At 39.1% G+C, this 20,104-nt stretch overlaps 1 long non-coding RNA gene across 6 annotated transcripts in view; it reads right to left on the bottom strand.

Annotated features, from left to right (window-relative positions):
* Positions 1 to 20,104, bottom strand: part of LOC147342807 (uncharacterized) — a 545,729-nt gene that overhangs the window by 332,910 nt on the left and 192,715 nt on the right. For all 6 annotated transcript variants that reach the window (XR_015157194.1, XR_015157195.1, XR_015157181.1 and 3 more), the window contains exon 4: positions 6,099 to 6,149. This is a non-coding gene — a long non-coding RNA (uncharacterized LOC147342807). The remainder of the gene's footprint in view (positions 1 to 6,098; positions 6,150 to 20,104) is intronic.

Genomic DNA, 20,104 nt, shown 5'->3' with positions numbered 1-20,104 from the left:
CCCAAGGAAATAAAATCTGTCACTATTTCCACTTTTCCCCCTTTTATCTGCCACACAGTGATGGGACCGGAAACCATGATCTTAATTTTTTGAATGCTGAGTTTTAAGCCAGCCTTTTTGCTCTCTTCTGTCATTCTAATGAAGGGGCTCTCTAGTTCCTCTTTACTTTCTGCCATTAGAGTAGTATCATCTATATATCTGAGGTCGTTGGTATTTCTCCCAGCAATCTTGATTCCAGCCTGTGATTCATCCAGCCTGACATTTCACATGATGTACTCTGCATATAAGTTAAATAAGCAGGATGACAGTATATGGCCTTGTCATACTCCTTTCCCAATTTTGAACCAATCTGTTGTTTCATGTAAGGTTCTAACTGTTGCTTCTTGACCCACATACTGATTCCTCAGGAGACAGGTAGGATGATCTGGTGTTCCCATCTTTTTTAAGGATTTTCCATAGTTTATCATGATCCACACAGTCAAAGCCTTGAGTGCAGTCAATGAAGCAGAAGTAGATGTTTTTCTGGAATCATTACATACATGAATTTTGAACTATTAAAAAGTTAGTATACTTGAACGATACAAAAGATTAAGGAGTGCTCATTGCTAGGTGGTAAAATTGCAGTTTATAAATAATTGCAAATTATTATTTGCAAAAATGTAAATATAATTGCAAATAGTAATTCAGATCAGATCAGATCAGATCAGTCACTCAGTCATGTCCAACTCTTTGTGACCCCATGAATCGCAGCAACCAGGCCTCCCTGTCCATTACCAACTCCTGGAGTTCACTGAGACTCACGTCCATCGAGTCAGTGATGCCATCCAGCCATCTCATCCTCTGTCGTCCCCTTCTCCTCTTGCCCCCAGTCCCTCCCAGCATCAGAGTCTTTTCCAATGAGTCAACTCTTTGCATGAGGTGGCCAAAGTACTGGAGTTTCAGCTTTAGCATCATTCCTTCCAAAGAAATCCCAGGGCTTATCTCCTTCAGAATGGACTGGTTGCAGTCCAAGGGACTCTCAAGAGTCTTCTCCAACACCACAGTTCAAAAGCCTCAATTCTTTGGTGCTCAGCCTTCTTCACAGTCCAACTCTCATATCCATACATGACCACAGGAAAAACCATAGCCTTGACTAGACGAACCTTTGTTGGCAAAGTAATGTCTCTGCTTTTCAATATGCTATCTAGGTTGGTCATAGCTTTCCTTCCAAGGAGTAAGCGTCTTTTAATTTCATGGCTGCAGTCACCATCTGTAGTGATTTTGGAGCCCAGAAAATAGTAATTACAGTAATATAAAGTATTCTTTATATTTTGCAGTATTTTTTTAAATTGCTGTTAGTAAGTAAATAAAATCTGTGATCAGAAAACAATGCAAAACAAAAAATATACCTAGTAGGTGATGAAACAGCATTTGAGTGGGCTTTAAAGATAATATTCTATTTCTTATTTGGGTAACCAATTATACTTGAGTATTTTTTTCTGTTATGCTGATGATAATTTTTAGGATTTACATGTATTACTTAAAGTGTTTGAATCAATTAATAATATTTGGGGAAAAAAGTCATTTCATGAAAGTCATCATTCTAAGAATAAACCTCTTGCAAAAATAGAAAAAGCAGACTCCCTGGTGATCCAATGGCTAAGGCTCCATGCTCCCATTGCAAGGGGCCCAGGTTCGATGTCTGGTCAGAGAACTAGATCCCATACAGCACAACTAGAGTTTGCATGCCACAATTGAAGATCCCACATCCTACAACTAAGACCCAGGGTAGCCAATAAAAAATAAATATTAAAAATAATCTATATGTCTTTAAAGGTACTATTAAAATTAACATAACAAGTATTATTTTTAAGATGAAATGTTATTAAGAATTATAGCTAATATATTGTACTGCATATTACAACAGAGAAGGCAATGGCACCCCACTCCAGTACTCTTGCCTGGAGAATCTCAAGGACGGGGGAGCCTGATGGGCTGCCACCTATGGGGTCGCACAGTCGGACATGACTGAAGTGATTTAGCAGCAGCAGCAGCAGCATATTACAACTGCTAAGAGATTAGATATTAAAAGTCCTCATCACAAGAAAAAATATTTCCTTTGGTATGGTGTTAGATGTTAACTAGACTTATTGTGGTATAACTAGACTTATACCACAATAAGTATTTACAAATACTGAGTCATTGTGTTGTATACCTTAAACTATATACCTCAATAAAAAAATTAAAAATTTAAAAAATTATAAATGACATAATCTCTCAAGCCAAAAGCAAGTTATGAAGAACAAACAAGAATGGTTGTTCTCTTCATTAACAGAAAGGTATACATACTGAAAAAGATCATGGAAATTTTTCATTACTGAAGATGCTGTGAATGGATATTTTAGAAATTTGAGAGAATTAGTTGAAAAACTCTTACAATAGAAAATCAGTAAGAAAACTCAATAAGTTGATTGATTAAAATTTTAATATCATAGGCATTATGAGACCTTGCTGAGGTACAACTTTTTAATTTGAATCAGGATCTAAACAACAAAAAGTACATTTTTGAATTGTCTAATAGAGTTCTTAAATCTCTTTTAATTTATAGATCTCTTCAGAAGGAAAATTGTCTAGCAATTTTAAAAATTCTGTAGAGACTGTAAACTGTTTATATAAAGTGTTATTTGATATGCTCCTCTGTATATTTGTTTCCTCTAATACTTGGGCCTAGAGGTTTAACCTGACTCAGTTTTGGTATTTGTGAGAGAGTAAAAATACTTCATATTTATAGCTAGTGTTGTATTCCTCCATCAAGGTATATATAATGTTTAGTTACCTCTCTTTTTGTGATAACAGCTACCATTAAAAAATAAAGCTTAGGTCTATTAATAATTTATTAAGTGTGGCAAAATAGTGATAAGCCAGTTAAATCATTTTTTCTCCATGAATGTTTTTATAAATAAAATTTTCTTCTCAATTTCTATTTATTAATCTACTGGTATGTATGTATTTTTTTTTAATTTTATTTATTGATTTATTTTTAGCTGTGCTGGGTCTTCGCCGCTGCACAGGCTACTTCCTAGCTGCAGTGTGCAGGACTCTCATTGCAGTGGCTTCTTCTGTTGCAGAGCGCAGGCTCTAGGGCACATGGGCTCAGTGCCGTGGCTACAGGGCTCTAGACTGTGGGCTCAGTGCTTGTGGCTCATGGGCTTAGTTGCTCTGCGTCACGTGGGATCCTCTTGGACTAGAGATCGAACCTGTGTGTCCTGCACTGACAGGTGGATTCCCTATCACTGAGCCACCTGTGAAACCCTGCTGGTATACTTTTAACAGAAAAAATAGACAAATGTTTCATTCTTGCCCATTAATTATCTGCTTGTAAAATAATAATTTAGTTCTCTAGCATCCTCCCAAATTGACCAGTTTATTTTCTTTAATTTATATGATAACATTACTTTTTCAAACTCTAATGTATTCCTAATATTTTTAATATGAGTTAATAGTTAAATTTCCCATTTCACGTCTTGTTTTTCTCTTTTAATATGTTGTATTTAAGTGTCTGCCATTATTTATTGAACTAAAGTATAATTATAAAAGCTTCACCAAAGTAGATTTAGGAAATATATCAATGCTAAATGTTTTCAAGATTTAATTAATAAAAGTAATGATGAAATGAAAACGATTTAACACAACTCTCTTTGGTCATTTTTCAAAACTTTTTTAAAGAATAAATTAGAGAAGAGTTTGTTTCTGAATCAAATAGTATAAGTAAATTATGACAAATCCAGTATAAAAAAATTTTTTCCTTAAGAAAGTATTTACTACTTTTAATTGTTAGCTGTAGGGCTCAGGAATCCCATGTTTCCCAGTACCAGTTTCTAATTATTGTCTTTGTGACATGGCTTTTTGCAGAAATATCCTATGCTTCTTCATGAGTCTTGCCAATGGAAAGGTAGCTATAGAGGAACCATCCCCAGATCAGACACAGGTGAAGAAGCAAAAATAGTAGAATGGTCTTAATTGCAGTGGAAATAACTAGCTCATCTAAAACAGGTACTTAATTCTTTACAGTGTATAAAAGGGTATATGCCTTTCCCTAGATCTCTATCTGCATACAGCTCACAATATAAGATTCTTCTTGCATGGCTCACTATAGTTTTGTCCATGATTAAACCAGGCACTGGATAAATCCACTGGTCCTGACACAAAGTGCTCAACGCCTGCAGACAGACAAGAGTGAGGGTAGATTGTCTCTTTCTACATATTTTAAACCCCTTGTAAGTAGTCATTCTTTAGCACACTTTATCAGTAATTATCCCAGTAGAAAGCAGATGACAGAGTCAAATTAGATACTTAAAGAGTGTCTAATAAAGAGCCTGTGAGCAGATGTGAAATGGAGTTTTAGAGAAAACAAAAGAAATGGTGCAATATCCCAGGGCTCATGAGAGCAGAGACCTACTGTCATTTCCTAAACCTGAGGAGGTTCCCTTTTCTCAGTGATACGAGCTAATAATTCTGAAATTAATTTCCATGTATACTAGAATTGGACACTTGGGTTTCTAAAGGTTGAAGGAAGGGATTATATGGAGATGAGAAGACTAGAATTCTGAGTGTTTGCATGCTCAGTCGCTCAGTGGCGTCCAACTCTTTGTGACTCTTGGACTGCAGCCTGTGGACTGCAGGCCTCTAGGCTCCCCGTCCTTGACATTTTCCAGGCAAGACTACTGGAGTGGGTTGCTATGTCCTCCTCCAGGGGATCTTCCCTGCCCAGGGATCAAACCCATGTCTCCTGCATCTCCTGCAATGGCAGGCAGATCCTTTACCACAGAGCCACCTACGAAGCCCATAACTTCATGGTATTAGATTAGATGCAGAGTTACCAACATAAACTGATAGACCTTCTGTAAGTCTGTCTACTGAGAGGCCTAGAAGCAGCATCAAAAGAGCAATCAGCATAACTTGAACCATTGGGAGGAACTAGACCTCCATGGAAAAATGGTGGATTGTCTGGGGCTGAGCCACTAAAACTGCAAGAAACATCTCAAATGCTGTGTTGAGCCACAAAGTAAGAAAATACTTAAAGAACATTGTGACACAGCGATTCTACTACTAAGCATATACCCTAAGAAAACCATAACTGGAAAAGACACATATACTCAAGGGTTCACCACTGCAGCACTATTTACAAGAGCTAGGATATGGAAACAAACTAGATGTCCACTGACAGATGAATGGATAAAAATGTAGTGGTACATATATGCAAAGGAATATTACTCAGTCATTAAAAGGAATAAAGTTGAGTCAGTGAGGTGGATGAACCTAGAGCCTGTTATATCTAGTGAAGTAAGTCAGAAAGAGAAAAACAAATATCATCTATTAATGCATATATATATATATATATAATCTAGAAAACTGGTACTGTTGAACCTATTTGCAGGGTACAAACAGAGACTCATAGAGAACAGACTTATGGATACCATGGAGAAAGGAGAGGGTGGATGAATGGAGAGTAGCTTTTAAAATATATGAATTACCATATGGAAAATAGATAGCCGATGGGAAGTTGCTGTATTACACAGGGAGCTCACCCTGGTGCTCTGTGACAACCTAGAGGGGTGAGATGAGACGGGAGGTGGGAGGGAGGTTCACGAGGGAAGAGACATATATCTATGGCTGATTCGTGTTGACATATGGCAGGAACCCACACAACATTGTAAAGCAATTACCCTGCAATTTAAAATGATTTTTTAAAAAATGAATGTGGAACATGTCAAGAGAACATTAGAGTCAGCTTGAAGAGCCAAGACTCTGACAATATGACTTGAAAATAAATTTGATAGTAGCAGATTCTAACCCTATTTTTAAAAATTAAAATGCCTGAGTCTAGCCTGATGTAAATAAATGATAAATAAATAAACATATGATAAGGACAGAAAAGGAAGAAATAAACTGGGAAGAAAGTCACACAGCAGGAACCATGGCCTTTGCTACAGGATGCAGTTCACCAGTGGTGACCCAGAAGGGAGAAAGCTGGAAAGCAAAGAATTGCCCCTCAGACCTCTCTTCCACCCTGCACCCCACCAGTCTCCTGCTGGTGCCTCCCACTGATGGCTCCTTACCAGACTAGAGGTCACGGCAGCACATCAGTGCAATCTGTGCAGGTCAGATTCCTGGAAGATAGGAAATAGAATGACACGATGGTTTGTGGACCGTAGGAGCAAAAAGAGTTGATCCACCAAATTCTTTTGATGTTGTTGCCACAAACACTTTTCCAAAACTGACATTTTACCTATTTTTGTTTGCTCTAATCATGTCCAGCTCTGCAAACCCCATGGACTGTAGCCTGCCAGGGTCCTCTGTCCATAGATTCTTGGAGTAAGAATACTGGACTGGATTGCCATGCCCTCCTCAGGGGATCTTCCCAACCCAGAGATTGAACCCACATCTTTTATGTCTCCTGCATTGGCTGACAGGTTCTTTATCATTAGCACCACTCAGGAAGCCCATTTATTAAATAATTATTGCCAAAAAGACAGAACTCCATGAAAACCAAACCCTTCACAACTTGGTCCTAACCTGTCTTTTTAAGCTTTTCTCCACCACTGCCTCTCATAAACTAAACTCCAGTCTAATCAGACTATGTGATGTTTTTGAAGCCACTCACTTACAGCATTGTGGCTTTATCTACCTAATTTTCCCCTTGCTTGGAGTATTCTTTTCTCACTTATTTAACACAAAATTGCCTATGAATCCTTAAAGGTCTGGGTCAAATATAACCTCATTTCTCTTTCCAAACGTCATTTCTTGTTCAGTCACTACATCATATCCAACTTTGCAACCCCATGGACTGCAACATGTCAGGCTTCCTTGTCTTTCGCCATCTCCTAGAGTTTGCTCAAACTCATGTCCATTGAGTCAGGGATGCCATCCAACAAGTAAAATTTTACTCCACTTTTATTTAGTTCAGTTCAGTTTCTCAGTCGTGTCCGACTCTTTGCAACCCCATGAATTGCAGCACGCCAGGCCTCCCTGTCCATCACCAACTCCTGGAGTTCACTCAAACTCACGCCCATTGAGTCGGAGATGCCATCCAGCCATCTCATCCTCTGTTGTCCCCTTATCCTCCTCCCCTCAATCCCTCCCAACATCAGGGTCTTTTCCAATGAGTCAACTCTTCACATGAGGTGGCCAAAGTATTGGAGTTTCAGCTTTAGTATCATTCCTTCCAAAGAACACCCAGGACTAATCTCCTTTAGAATGGACTGGTTGGGTCTCCTTGCAGTCCAAGGGACTCTCAAGAGTCTTCTCCAACACCACAGTTCAAAAGCATCAATTCTACAGTGCTCAGCTTTCTTCACAGTCAAACTCTCACATGCATACATGACCACTGGAAAAACCATAGCCTTGACTAGACAGACCTTTGTTGGCAAAGTAATGTCTCTGCTTTTGAATATGCTATCTAGGTTGGTCATAACTTCTATTAGGTAAAGGTAATTGATGAGAGATTTGTGCTTCAATAATCCTATTACAAAATCAATTATCCACATATACCATGTAATGTATTTTTTTTTTTACCTCTTTCTCAGCTAAACTGATATCTTTGTATTTTTGCCCTATTCCTGACACAAAATTCAGGAACTTTATAAATAGTTGTTGAGATGAATATATGATGACTCAAGTTGCATAGAAATCTGATTTTCACAGTATTCTTCATGAAACCCTACATTCAGTTACTATGTTCTAAGAGTCACTTCCTCAAATCACCAGGCACCTTCATCACCACACAGCTAATTCAACCAAATCACCAGCACTTACATTATATTTACTTAATATACAATATTTTCTTTGAACAAAAATTCCACTGTTAAAACATTTTGAAAACGTATTAAGGCACCACAGAATATTTTAAGAATATCTTGCATTTATATAACTGACATTGAAAATTACATATACATTTGGTCCATGTGTATGCAGTTGGTTGAATCTGTAGATAATGGAACCTGCAGATCTGGAGGGCAAATATCCAAGGATGATATAGATAGATAGACAGATAGATATATAATTAGATTTGATTATAACATAGCATCATATAGGAGAAATGACTGGGTTTCTATGTCCTCCTTTTATAAAAAATGAAATGAAGATTCAAGAAAGTTAAATAACTTGTTCAACATCTAATATCTTGCAATGAGGCAGGACAGAGTGTTCACGATGAATAGTATTCTCTTTTAAGGAGTTTATAAAAACAAAGGAGGAAATGTCAATACACAGATGCTCCTAATAATGGCTGCAGTTCCCTGTGTTGTACAATATACCCTTTTTGTCTGTTCATGGTAGTTTATATCTTTTAATTCCATACTCATAGCTTACCTCTTTCCCATCTCTCTCCCAGCTGTATCCACTAGCCTGTTTTCTGTATCAGTGAGTTTGCTTCTGTTTCACTATATAAATTTGACCTTTATTTTTCAGATTTCACATATAAGTGATAATGTACAGTATTTGTCTCTGTCTGGCTTGTATAACTTTTTGCAATAACTTTAAATGGAATATAATCTATAAAAAATACTGAATCACTATGTCATACACCTGAAGATAACAGAATTCTGTAAATCAACTATACTTCAAAAAGATTACCTAGGAAAAAAAGAGAGAGTCTCTCTTGGTAAAGATCTTGGGAAAAATTTAAACCTTCTGAATTTAAAACTGGAAAGTCTACATCAAACCCCCTGTTCTCCCTAGAGAAGCATCAGCAAAAATTACCAATTTGCCTGTGAAAAGGAAGGACAATTTTCTCTTGATGTTGTTTCTTTCCTTCTTTTAGGTCAAGTAAGTGATCCTTTTCTGTACAAGGAATGTCATCCTGTTAGCCTGAGGAGATTAATGCAAGTCTTAAATGACAGTGATCTGTTTTTCCTTCACTGTCCAGGTCTGGCTGAGGAAATGAATTGCTGCCAATTTTTTGCACAAGAGAAATGTTGCTCTTACTAGAATTACTAAATTGAGTTGGAGATTTCCTCACATTAACTCCTCAGTGATTGCTATTACAAGAAGCATTTTATTTTGGCAACTTTTGTTATAGGAAACAGAATTTCAAACTGGTTCCAAGAAGAGGGAAGTTAATTACAAATTAACTTCCATGAAAGATGTGACTTTCATGGAAATCTAAGAACAGAAACATTGCAGGAGGAATTTGAACACCTATAACTTGTGGGAGAGTCTAGACATGGGTTAGTAACAGGCACCTCCATGGTCAAAATAGTCACAAGGTTTCTGTTGAAGTAATTGGCCATGAACATGAACACAGTTATGCTTTGTATGTCTGTTTATTTCCAGTCTACTAATCACTCCATATTTTTAATATTTCCTAACTTAAAAATTCTCAAGACAGTCAGGCCTGCTAGTCTAGAGTTGTGTTTCTTAACATTTAATATGGATACAGATCAACTGGGAATCTTGTTAAAATGCAGATTGATTCAGGAGATGTTGGGTAGGGCTTGAGATTTTGCATGTCTGATTAACCACCTGGTGATGCCAGAGATACTTGTCTACACATCATGGTATGTGTGCAAGGTAGAGAATCTTACCAAGTCAGGAAATAGGAGTACTAGGCCAATTCAGGGTTTGACCAACTTTAGGTCTTACGCCTATGATTTGTCCAGTCACTTAGGACCAGAGTTTTGGAATAGGTTCCACATTGTATCAAATACACAGGGACCATGAGAGGGGAAGCTTACCAAGAAAGAGACTGGGATTAAGGTGGTACGTAATGCCTCCAGTAAGCAGTTATTTTACACTGAGTACTGGATTTACTTCAGTAACTTTGTCCACTGGTGAGTACCATCACTGAAGATCAAAAGTGAGCCAGACACTCAGAGCCTCCCTACTCACCATATTACTTCTTGCTTCAATTTCAAGATATGAAGAAGTGACCTCATTTTCTCATAGCCTACTTACAGTGGGGAGAATTGTACTCACTAGTAATTTCACGAAAAAATGTGTTCCTCTTAAGAGCAACCATGTTGGTAATTGGTATGTATTAACTAAAGTTGTGGTCTCAAATATGTTTTCTTCATGTTGTGGAAAAATGTAGAAACTGGGATTTTTAATGCAAATTCTCTATCCTGAAAATGGAGTGATCATTCTAGAACACACCCTTTATCTGATCACCATTGTTATGATTTACCTCCAGAATAAAGACCCGGTTCTTCTGCTCTTGGGATTCTTCAGAATATGATTTCAGTGTATCTTTCTGTACCATCTCCTATCACACTGAAGCAAGTCATATCCTGTGTCATGCTATGTCATACCTATTTATTTGCCATTACTTATCTCAGAGAACCTTTGAGACTCTGTGATTTTTAGCCCAGGTCTTTTTACCTAGAAGTTGGTTCCTTATATATTTGCAACTCCTATTTCTGCCCATCCTCTGATGATTCCACCCACAATTAGTTATATTATATCCTTTGTTCCAACAGCCTAAAATAGCACTTTGTTTATGCAAGTCTACTATAAAGAGCCTCTTGATAAAAGTAAAGGAGGAACATGAAAGAGGCAGCTTAAAACTAAATATTAAAAAACCAAGATCATGGCATCCAGCCCCATTATTTCATGGCAAATAGAAGGGGAAAAGGTGGAAGTAGTGAGAGATTTCCGCTTCTTGGGCTCTAAAATCACTGCAGATGGTGACTGCAGCCATGAAACCAGAAGATGATTGCTTTCTGGCAGGAAAGCTATGACAAACCTCAACAGTGTGTTGAAAAGCAGAGATATTACTCTGCCAACAAACACCCTTATAGTTAAGGCTATGGTCTTCTCAGTAGTCATGTAAGGTCGTGACAGCTAGACCATAAAGAAGGCACAGTGCCAAAGAATTGATGTCTTAGAACGGTGGTGCTGGAGAAGACTCCTGAAACACCCTCCTTGGACAGCAAGGAGATCAAACAAGTCAATCTTAAGGGAAATCAACCTTGAATACTCATTGGAAGGACTGATGGTGAGGCTGAAGCTCCAGTATTTTGATCATCTGATGTGAACAGCCGACTCATTGGAAAAGTCCCTGATGCTGGGAAAGATTGAGGGCAGAAGGAAAAGAGGGTGTCAGAGGATGAGATGGCTGGCTGGCATCACTGATGCAATGAACATGAACTTGGGCAAACTCTGGGAGTTGGTGAGGCCTGGTGTGCTGCAATGCATGGGATTGCAAGGAGTCAAACATGACTTAGTGAGTGAACAACAACAACACTATAAAAATTATTTTAAATATTTTATCTTTATAGATCACTCCTAAAGGAAATCAGTCCCGAATATTCACAGGAAGGACTGATGTCGAAGCTTCATAGATGAGCAAAGTTTTATTAAATGAAGAGAACGAAGGAATCCGTTGGTGTGCAGAGGTAGAGTTGAAGATGCAGCAGTTGAGGGCATCTGGGTGGGGGTGGGGGTGTGAAAGCAGGGAAGAAACAAATAAATAACCAGAGGAAAACCACAGACGAGCCACTCACCCCATACACAGTGGACGGACTTGCACGAGTATTTCTGTCATTTGCTTCTCACTTGACTCTCTGCTGGGTCTGTTTGTTTTCAGCAAGTGAGAATGATTTTAAACCCTGAGTTCACAGCTGCTGGAATATTTACTTCTCCTAAATGAAACCACTCTTTTTCTTCATAATTCAGGATTTTGGTGCTACAACAGCCGCTGAACTGAAAGTCAACACCAAAAGGTGACTCATGGAAATGGCAGGGAAAGTAAATCAAATATCAAATAAAGCCAGTTCCTTCACTCTCCCAAACTGATTATTGTTCCTTAGAATATAAAATATTTAATCCACCCTAAAGCTATGGAATCCAGGGGCTCTTATTACTGAACAGCTTTATTGCAACAGGTTAGATGTGTTCATCTTAGCACTTTATAAGTTTGCCTGGAAAACATTTATACTCATGAAGTCATTTGGCTGAGCTTTATTGGCTTATATTTATTCCAGAGAAAAGCAATTTATTTTTCTTTGCAGAAGTAGCTCAGTGCTTTCCCATTTTCTCATGCCATCCTTGATTTTAAGTGATTACAGCTTTAACCATCTGACCCAGAGATTTTATATATGTATGCTTCCCTTTTGCTCCAGAGGGCATGATGTGGACATATTTACTACATAACATGTAATCTATTATTATAAAGAATGGTTTATTCTAGTCAGCTCAAAGACATGTTAATAGACATTATGAGTTAATAGCAGAGAGAGATAGGTATATGAGTGTTGTGTTTCCATTTGGATAGTTTTTCATTATTTTAAAAGATCAATCTCTTTCCTCTGGTCGGGGGGAATATATATATATATAGAGAGAGAGAGAGAGAGAGAGAAAGAGAAAGTTTTGAGAAGAGGAGAAGCGACCCAGGGTGAAACATGGGACAGAATGGCTGGCCTGGCAGCTAGGGCCAGCCTACTTCTTGTCTTGTCTCCCTGGTGGCTCCTGGCAGCCTTTACAAGCTTAAACTCCATGGTGGTCTTAGAGGCAATGTTTCTGAAGGCCACGGAAATGGCCTATCCGCTTAGGTCAAACACATTAAGAAACATCGAAACGTGTTGCACCCCTTCACCTTTCACTGCATGCAGTCCCTATGGCCCAAGGAGCTATGCACACAAAGTAGGAAGCCTTTTTTCTTTAGTTCACACTGGTTGCTGTTTGCATCCAGAACCTTAGATCTCCCAGTAGACTACCTGCTTGCGATCTTCATACTCCAAGTAAAGGAGAGTGAGCATCACTTTGCCTCTGGAAATTCTTTTATAATTGCCTCTGTTGCCCATCAGGGGAAGTTAGAGCTGAATGTCTCCACTAAGTCTGCAGGTCCTGTCTGTTGCCAGAGGAAAAGGCTGGATTCTTCCCACAGGGCACATTCTGCTGGTTGTATATATGTGACAGCTGTTCAGTATGGAAGGAATTTCCTGTCTGGGGCTCCACCATGGTGGGAAGTCACCTTGGAAAAGACCCTGATGCTGGGAAAGATTGAGAGCAAGAGGAGAAGAGGGCAGCAGAGGATGAAATGGTTGGATGGCATCACCAACTCAGTGGACATAAGTGTGAGCAAGCTCCAGTAGATAGTGAAGGACAGGGAAGCCTGGCGTGCTGCAGTCCATGGGGATGCAAACAGTCAGACATGATGTAGCGACTGAACAACAACAGGGACATGACATGCTGATGCAATGGGCCAGAGGCACCTCCCCATTCTTTGCACTGGGAGGCCTGGCTGGGCTGCACCAAAGCTGCCATAAGAGGCCCCAGAACTTAGCCTGGCTCTGCTCTTTGCTTTCTGTCTGAGGATGGCCCTCTCCAAATTTGAGGAATTCCTGTTTTGATTTCTGTTAGTGGAGAGATTGCTCTCTATGGAGGTAATAGAAGTTATTTTCTTCTTCTCCAAGACAAGCAGGGAGGTGGCCAGCATGTTCATTGTGCTGCCAGCTTTGTGTTCTGGCTCCTGGTCATTCTAAAGCTGCTGGTTGTCTGCACTGCTACTCTGAGAATTAGAGATAGATTGGATGGGAACAGCAGGACCAGCATTATTGCTGAAACCCCATTGGTTGGGGTTGGCAGAGACTATTCTTATGTGCAATGGGAAAGGAATGCTGTTGTTGGTCAGATTAACAGAAGGCTGGGGCCTCAGAGTAATTGCACAGCCTTCCAATTCTGAGCTTGTATGTCCAGGAGCAGATGGGTGGCCATCACCTTAGACTTTTGGCCCATCAGTGAGTCCTTGAGCTCTTCTTGTGTATAATCTATTAACACCATCAACTCAGCCCTCTGGGGGTCTTTGTAGTCAGGAAGTAGTTCCACATAAGGCTTTAATTCCTCTTTATGACCCAGATTTATCCATGAATATTTCACAATTTGATCAAAAGTGACTCTCCTGGTGGGACTGAGAAAGAAATTTCTTAAGCAGGTTTTCACACTCCCTGGACAAGTACAAGGGACTATGGTACGTTTCACTCCATAACTTCTCTCATGGCTCCTTGAGATCTGAAGGCTGGGATCAGATGACCCCTGCATATAGGAGAGCTCTCAGCCTTTACACACACCCCCTCACTTGGGTCTACCTTAAATTTTGCCCTGGAACAGTTCTGGGGCAGCAAAATTACTGCCACAAAAGTTGCGCAACTAGTTGCTGAAGGTGAATTTGTTGCTGACGCCAAGGTCTACAATCCTGATTTCATGTCAACATCCAAGAGTAAGTTTTCTGCCTTTCAGTCTCAGTAAACAACCCACTTCTGTTGGCAGTACTCACACACAGCAGATACTTTCTGGTGGAATTTTCTTCAAATATGTTTTCCTTTCATGTACCATGAACCTCTAGGTAATCTAACACATCTCTTCTGCCAGCATATTCCATGATGAGGTAGATTCTCAGTCTTGAGATTAACTTGCTTTTCCTCTCTTGGTGAAAACAAACCCTGAATTTTCTGAAGTTTAATGCTAAGCTTCATACTCACTGTCAACTCACTCTTAAAAATACATACCTTGAAATTATATAAAAAGAGAGCCTAGAAATTTCAACATTTACCTTGAGGTAACAGATTTATAATCCACTTTTAAAAGTGCTTAGTTTCCTTCCAGTTTATTGCATCTGATAGTTTTTAAGAGATTTGTGAGGTGCACAAAGATTCACTGTTGGTGGCTGTGTAAATACCTTTTGGTGGGGATTTTACAGTATCTATGAAATTAAAACATGCATATACTTTTAACTTGCAGCTCCATTTTTACAAGGCTATTATACAGAAATGCTTATATGGACAGAAAGACATGTGTGCAAGGATGATCACAGCAGCATTATTTATAATAATGAAAAATATTTGTAATGATGAAAAATATAAGCTAAGATGAATGCCCATCCATAGAGAGACAGGAAATGATCTATAATACAGTCATAGTTTGCTTAATAGATTCTTACCTTTTGTCCATCCAGATAACCTTTATCCTTGTGATATTTGTTTAGAGATGTAAAGAGACCATTATTAAAACCCAGTTCCTGCTCCCAACCACACAGTTTAAGCTGGAAATTGGCATATTTTAATTTCCGTGTCCTGTAGGCTAATGTTGAATATCCCAGACTTCCGTAATTGAACAAAGATACGACAGTCATAATTCCCCAGTCTTATACATATGCTCATTGATCCAGAGATGGATACCTAACCCAAACTGAATCAAAAGAGTCATATAGATTTTTGAAGTGCAACTAAGAAAGAGCACTATGGGAACTTATTGGTAGCCTCATTTCCCTTCCTGTAGAGATGTTTTGCTTTGCAAATCCACCTGACAATATGCAAGAATCTGAGTTTAGAGAAGAGTGTTCAAAATTTTGGTTTCAGGAAATACTGAGGCCCGACTCAACCTTCTGATCCTATAGTTCAATCATTCAACCCTTCTTTGGACCAATACATTTCTCCTTTAAATCTCCTTAAATTTCTCCTCAATCTTAAATAGATCAAATTGAGTTTCCGTTTTGACATTATATTGGTGAGTAAAAAGGCATATTTCATAACAATATGAATAATTTGGTATAATTTTTTTATAAAACTTGTACCTTATTTGTATATGAATCTAAAAATCATAATAGAAGAGACACAGCCAAGTACTGACACTGATTGCTGGTCTGGATAAAGCACAAGCTAGAATCAAGACTGCTGGGAGAAATATCAATAACTTCAGATACACAGATGACACCACTCTAATGGCAGAAAGTGAAGAGGAACTAAAATGCCTTTTGATGAAGGTGAAAGAGGAGAGTGAAAAGATAACTTAAAATTCAACATCCATAAAATTAAGGTCATGGCATCCAGTCCCACCACTTCATGGCAAATAGATGAGGAAAAAGGGGAAGCAGTGACAGAATTTATTTTCTTCGGCTCCAAAATCACTGCAGACAGTGACTGCCTCCATGAAAGTAAAAGATGCTGCCTCCTTGGAAGAAAAGCTATGACAAACTTAGCATATTAGAAAGCAGAGACATCACTTTGCTGAATTAAGTTCATATAGTCAAAGGTATGGTTTTTCCAGTAGTCACGTATAGATGTGAGAGTTGGACCATAAAGAAAGCTGAACACCGAAGAATTGATGCTTTCAAACTGTGGTGTTGGAGAAGACTCTCGAGAGTTCCTTGGACTGCAAGGAGATCAAACTAGTCCATCCTAAACAAGATCAGTACTGAATATTCATTGGAAGGACTGATGCTGAAGCTGAAGTTCCAATATTTTGGTCACCTGATGCGAAGAGCTGACACATTGGAAAAGAACCGGATGCTGAGAAAGACTGAGGTCAGGAGAAGGGGACTACAGAAGATGAGATGGTTGGATGGCATCACTAGTCAGTGGACATGAGTTTGCACAAACTCTGGGAAATACTGAAGCACAGGGAAGACTGGCATGCTGCAGTCCATGGGGTTGCAAAGAGTTAGACATGACTTAGGATTGAACAACATCAACCCTTGGAGTAGTGGGCAACAAGACGGAGAACCTCTTTTGTTTTTTCTATTATATACTTTTATATTGACTAGCATTTTAACAATTAACTGTATTAATCTAATATTTAAAAAATAATTTTAAAATCCCATCAACTAAAACTTTTGAGAAAGGATATATGAAAAAAAAAAAAAATCAAATGCCTTGCACCACTTGCTCTCAAACATTGATACCACTGCACCTGCATTGGTTCCACAGTGAAGCCAGTAGAGAATCCTGATTTATTCTGATAGAAAACCAGAGTTGTGGAGTGACTTCCCAACTCACAAATGCCTAATTTATGAACACCTGGCACATAAAGAGAAAGTTACTGGCCCAGTTCACTTGCCAGGAGACAGCATAGCTGCATGAGAAATGCTTCAGCTTGGCATTTTGAATTACACCCTTCTGTTTACAAGCTATGGAATACCGAGTGAGTTATTTTGCCTTTTTGCACCTCTGTTCCTCATCAATAAAATGTGCTAACAATGATTTTTAACTTTTTTGATTTCTATGAAATTTAGAAGAAATAGTGCATGACAAAACCCATCTCTCACAATGTGCTCTATCCAGGCGAACGTTAGCCATCAAAAGGCAGTTTGTCCTCGAGGCACTCAAGGTTTCACTGCATTTCCGTTTTTTTTTTTTTTTTTTCCTCTAATGGCAAGCTTGGTATCTGTTACCAGGTACAGAAAGCAAATCCCTTGGAATAACGATTTTCCTGTCATGGTGACAAATTTCAACATGTTAGAATCAATTTCTTCAGAATTAATTCTTGTCCCACGTATCTGCACATCATTTGATTGGAGTAGAGCTACCCTTACGTTTATTAAGTCCATCACCATCAAAACAGAAAGCATGCTCTCCTTCATCTATGCCATTTCAAAAATAATAAGATTCATGCTATTTTTCACATACTACAAATTCCTGAATTCTGATATACCTCAGAATCAATAGAGTGCTTCAATATGCACCATCCAGGCAGCAGGTCAGTGCTAGCTGTGTGGTAGACTGTACTGCCTGAAATGGGCAGGCTTGGCCATAACCATCCATCGTACAACAGCTTTGTGTGTTATTTATATTGCTAGCATGAGATGTATAGAGTTTAGCTGCCTTTTTAAATGTTCTCAGAAATAATACACTACGAGCAAGCATCAAAACAGACAATATTGTGTATTCAAAGAGTTACTGAACACAGCAGCATGATATATATTAAAACTCTATATATCTGAATATTAATACATTTAAAATAAAATCTCTACATCAGAGAACAGTGTGTTGGAAGTTGACTACACTTTATCTTCCTTTGCTTTTTATAAAATAATAACACTAGGATAGATGTTAACTTAAATTAAAATAAATATAGTAATCAACATCAAGAAACATGTAGACTTCTTTACCCTTAGGATTTCCCACTTCACGCTGGCCTGTGGTCCTTCAACACAGAATCTACTGACCACATCCTACATGCCAGGCCTATTGATTTTGATGGGTACTGTTTCTCTTCCACCAGAGGTCAAAGCTTTTTCTATAGCATCTTATCCAAAACAAAGCCCATTCTCCCACCATCATTTGCAGTGGCTGTACTTTCATTTCTAATCTGTATATTTTTGCTGCCATTATAATCACTGCAGATGGTGATTGCAGCCATGAAATTAAAAGACGCTTATTCCTTGGAAGGAAAGTTATTACTAACTTAGATAGCATATTCAAAAGCAGAGACATTACTTTGCCAACAAAGGTCCATCTAGTCAAGGCTATGGTTTTTCCAGTGGTCATGTATGCATGTGAGAGTTGGACTGTGAAGAAAGCTGAGCGCCGAAAAATTGACGCTTTTGAACTGTGGTCTTGGAGAAGACTCTTGAGAGTCCCAGGGACTGCAAGGAGATCCAACTAGTCCATTCTAAAGGAGATCAGTCCTGGGTGTTCTTTGGAAGAAATGGTGCTAAAGCTGAAGCTCCAGTACTTTGGCCACCTCATGCAAAGAGTTGACTCACTGGAAAAGACTCTGATGCTGGGAGGGATTGGGGGCAGGAGGAAAAGGGGACGACAGAAGATGAGATGGCTGGATGGCATCACCGACTCGATGGACATGAGTTTGAGTGAACAACGGGAGTTGGTGATGGACAGGAAGGCCTGGCGTGCTGCGATTCATGGGGTCGCAAAGAGTCGGACACTACTGAGCGACTGAATTGAACTGAACTGCTAAGCAAACAGATTCAGTGATTGAGCTGAAGTCTGCTTTTTGATACAGAGGCCTTTACAAGTGGACCCTGCCACTAAGACAGTTGACTCTCGTGGAAAAATAAATTTACTTGCAGAAAGGATGCAACCTACTATGAGTTAAAAACTTCCCGTGCTCCTCAGATAGCTGTTAAACTCACGATGTAGTGTTAATGCCAAGCCTCTAGCATTTGAGATAATACCAGCTTGGACACATAGGAAAACGCTGAACAATACTACCCCGGCTTCTGTCAGTGAAAAGGAGAGAACACACGGAACCACTCAGAGAACTGCCACAGAATTTTGGCTGGACTAAGAATCCAGATACAAGAGTCAGGAAATTTGAGTCATCAAAGAGGGAAGTGGGAGTTTTCAGGGAGAAATAGATTTTCTTATTAGAAAACCCACTATAGTTGGAGAGGAGGCCAATAACATGCAAGAGATGAATCTTCAAGAGGCAAGATAAACCTAGAATCTGTCACACAGAGTGGAGTTAAGTCAAAAAGAGAAAAATAAAGATCATATATTAACGCACATATGTAGAATCTAGAAAAATGGCACTGATAAACATAATTGCAGGGTGGGAATAGAGATGCAGAATAGACAATGGTCCTATGGACACGTGGCCAGGGTGGGTGGTGCAGTGGGCCAGGGGAGGGTGGGACAAATTGAGAGAGTAGCTTCAACATATAAACCCCATCTTGTGTAAAATGGGTGGTGGGAAGTTGCTGTAGAGTGCAGAGAGCTCAGCTTGGTACTCTGTGATAACCGGGAGGGTTAGGATGCGGGGAGTGCGAGGGAGGCTCAAGAGGGAAGGAACGCATGTATACATAGAGCGGATTCACCTTGCTGTACAGCAGAAAACGAACAACATTGTGAAGCAAGTATGTTCCAATAAAAAGAAAGATGCAAGAAGTTCCCAGGAGATGCAACAATTTCTGTCTTCTGTAAACAGAGCTTTCCCAACTCACAAAGCCTACTGCATATCTTTAACTCAGGTATGACTTTCAGAAGTGAGTAACCTTCATATTATGAAAGGGAGGCGCATGGGGATGAGACACACTGAAGCCGCCGCAGCTTAAGTCGCCACCTCACATGCACTTTGGATAGCACCTCTTTGAGTAAAATGTCCCATGGCAACATTTACTATTTAAAATGTTTCTTTTTCTTTTTTGCCCCACTCTAACTTCCCCCCCGTGTTGTTTAGTTGAATTTCCACAGTTAAATACAACTACAGTATAATCCAATTAAAGCTGTATTTCTGAATCAGAGCCCTCAGGATATCATGGGAAGATTCATTGCATACCTGTAACATGCTGGTAGTTTCATTCCCTGCCACATTGGGGATTAATGAGGTATTTATGGAAAAAAAAAAAACATTAGAATTATGTACCATGCATGGTATTGTGTTTTTGAGGAAA

This window comes from Bos grunniens, chromosome 28 (assembly GCF_055505025.1).
Source record: "Bos grunniens cultivar Pamir isolate PY7600 chromosome 28, Bosgru_T2T1.0, whole genome shotgun sequence".
Lineage (NCBI taxonomy): Eukaryota > Metazoa > Chordata > Mammalia > Artiodactyla > Bovidae > Bos > Bos grunniens.
Note: the sequence above shows the minus strand (reverse complement) of the source record. Positions and strands in the feature narration are given on the sequence as shown.